Source organism: Triticum dicoccoides, unplaced genomic scaffold (genome assembly GCF_002162155.2).
Source record: "Triticum dicoccoides isolate Atlit2015 ecotype Zavitan unplaced genomic scaffold, WEW_v2.0 scaffold140455, whole genome shotgun sequence".
Taxonomy (NCBI): Eukaryota; Viridiplantae; Streptophyta; class Magnoliopsida; order Poales; family Poaceae; genus Triticum; species Triticum dicoccoides.
The window spans coordinates 1-2745 of NW_021199591.1; the positions used below are offsets into that span (position 1 = coordinate 1).

Below are 2745 nucleotides of genomic sequence, written 5' to 3' on the forward strand. Positions count from 1 at the left end.
CCCAGGAGGTCACCCATCCTAGTACTACTCTCGCCCAAGCACGCTTAACTTCGGAGTTTTGATGGGATCCGGTGCTTTAGTGCTGGTATGATCGCATCCGACATGTTTCCCCGTCTTCGTCCCTTATGCTTGCCACTCCCAGGTCCGCTCCAAAGACGATTCTACATTCTCACTACCATTACAACCGTTCCCTAACAATGGATAATGTCCTATACTACTTACTCTCCCGCTCAATCACGGAGACGAGTTTTCCACGGTTTCCACCCCTCCCTCCATACCGCAGCAACACGAGTTTTTTCCACCCCTTTCAGAAAGCGCTCTTCTCGCCACAAAGCCGCCCCAAGACGCGCGAGCAATGAGCATCGAGCTTAAACATATCGCAAACGTCAAAAATAATATAACGGGATTAATATATATCGCGCACGTGCGATATGTTTGTCACAAGGCGCAAAATATAATTATAAAAGGAATGCAACACGAGGACTTCCCAGGAGGTCACCCATCCTAGTACTACTCTCGCCCAAGCACGCTTAACTTCGGAGTTCTAATGGGATCCGGTGCTTTAGTGCTGGTATGATCGCATCCGACATGTTTCCCCGTCTTCGTCCCTTATGCTTGCCACTCCCAGGTCCGCTCCAAAGACGATTCTACATTCTCACTACCATTACAACTGTTCCCTAACAATGGATAATGTCCTATACTACTTACTCTCCCGCTCAATCACGGAGACGAGTTTTCCACGGTTTCCACCCCTCCCTCCATACCGCAGCAACACGAGTTTTTTCCACCCCTTTCAGAAAGCGCTCTTCGCGCCACAAAGCCGCCCCAAGACGCGCGAGCAATGAGCATCGAGCTTAAACATATCGCAAACGTCAAAAATAATATAACGGGATTAATATATATCGCGCACGTGCGATATGTTTGTCACAAGGCGCAAAAAATAATTATAAAATGAATGCAACACGAGGACTTCCCAGGAGGTCACCCATCGTAGTACTACTCTCGCCCAAGCACGCTTAACTTCGGTGTTCTGATGGGATCCGGTGCTTTAGTGCTGGTATGATCGCATCCGACATGTTTCCCCGTCTTCGTCCCTTATGCTTGCCACTCCCAGGTCCGCTCCAAAGACGATTCTACATTCTCACTACCATTACAACCGTTCCCTAACAATGGATAATGTCCTATACTACTTACTCTCCTCGCTCAATCACGGAGACGAGTTTTCCACGGTTTCCACCCCTCCCTCCATACCGCAGCAACACGAGTTTTTTCCACCCCTTTCAGAAAGCGCTCTTCGCGCCACAAAGCCGCCACAAGACGCGCGAGCAATGAGCATCGAGCTTAAACATATCGCAAACGTCAAAAATAATATAACGGGATTAATATATATCGCGCACGTGCGATATGTTTGTCACAAGGCGCAAAAAAAAATTATAAAAGGAATGCAACACGAGGACTTCCCAGGAGGTCACCCATCCTAGTACTACTCTCGCCCAAGCACGCTTAACTTCGGAGTTCTGATGGGATCCGGTGCTTTAGTGCTGGTATGATCGCATCCCACATGTTTCCCCGTCTTCGTCCCTTATGCTTGCCACTCCCAGGTCCGCTCCAAAGACGATTCTACATTCTCACTACCATTACAACCGTTCCCTAACAATGGATAATGTCCTATACTACTTACTCTCCCGCTCAATCATGGAGACGAGTTTTCCACGGTTTCCACCCCTCCCTCCATATCGCAGCAACACGAGTTTTTTCCACCCCTTTCAGAAAGCGCTCTTCGCGCCACAAAGCCGCCCCAAGACGCGCGAGCAATGAGCATCGAGCTTAAACATATCGCAAACGTCAAAAATAATATAACGGGATTAATATATATCGCGCACGTGCGATATGTTTGTCACAAGGCGCAAAAAATAATTATAAAAGGAATGCAACACGAGGACTTCCCAGAAGGTCACCCATTCTAGTACTACTCTCGCCCAAGCACGCTTAACTTCGGAGTTCTGATGGGATCCGATGCTTTAGTGCTGGTATGATCGCATCCAACATGTTTCCCCGTCTTCGTCCCTTATGCTTGCCACTCCCAGGTCCGCTCCAAAGACGATTCTACATTCTCACTACCATTACAACCGTTCCCTAACAATGGATAATGTCCTATACTACTTACTCTCCCGCTCAATCACGGAGACGAGTTTTCCACGGTTTCCACCCCTCCCTCCATACCGCAGCAACACGAGTTTTTTCCACCCCTTTCAGAAAGCGCTCTTCGCGCCACAAAGCCGCCCCAAGACGCGCGAGCAATGAGCATCGAGCTTAAACATATCGCAAACGTCAAAAATAATATAACGGGATTAATATATATCGCGCACGTGCGATATGTTTGTCACAAGGCGCAAAAAATAATTATAAAAGGAATGCAACACGAGGACTTCCCAGGAGGTCACCCATCCTAGTACTACTCTCGCCCAAGCAAGCTTAACTTCGGAGTTATGATGGGATCCGGTGCTTTAGTGCTGGTATGATCGCATCCGACATGTTTCCCCGTCTTCGTCCCTTATGCTTGCCACTCCCAGGTCCGCTCCAAAGACGATTCTACATTCTCACTACCATTACAACCGTTCCCTAACAATGGATAATGTCCTATACTACTTACTCTCCCGCTCAATCACGGAGACGAGTTTTCCACGGTTTCCACCCCTCCCTCCATACCGCAGCAACACGAGTTTTTTCCACCCCTTTCAGAAA

The 2745-nt window shown here is 48.3% G+C and overlaps 5 non-coding genes and 1 pseudogene across 5 annotated transcripts; all 6 read right to left on the minus strand.

The window, feature by feature from the left end:
- On the minus strand, positions 1-99 carry LOC119343784 (annotated as a pseudogene; the record flags this gene model as incomplete).
- Positions 100-466: 367 nt separating this feature from the next.
- LOC119343785 lies at positions 467-585 on the minus strand. The gene has a single exon (XR_005166263.1). It is a non-coding gene; the product is annotated as a 5S ribosomal RNA (ribosomal RNA).
- A 367-nt stretch (positions 586-952) lies between these two features.
- On the minus strand, positions 953-1071 carry LOC119343787. The gene has a single exon (XR_005166265.1). It is a non-coding gene; the product is annotated as a 5S ribosomal RNA (ribosomal RNA).
- A 368-nt stretch (positions 1072-1439) lies between these two features.
- LOC119343782 lies at positions 1440-1558 on the minus strand. The gene has a single exon (XR_005166262.1). It is a non-coding gene; the product is annotated as a 5S ribosomal RNA (ribosomal RNA).
- Positions 1559-1925: 367 nt separating this feature from the next.
- Positions 1926-2044, minus strand: LOC119343786. Its single transcript, XR_005166264.1, has one exon. It is a non-coding gene; the product is annotated as a 5S ribosomal RNA (ribosomal RNA).
- Positions 2045-2411: 367 nt separating this feature from the next.
- LOC119343788 lies at positions 2412-2530 on the minus strand. The gene has a single exon (XR_005166266.1). It is a non-coding gene; the product is annotated as a 5S ribosomal RNA (ribosomal RNA).
- Between the last annotated feature and the right edge of the window lie 215 nt (positions 2531-2745).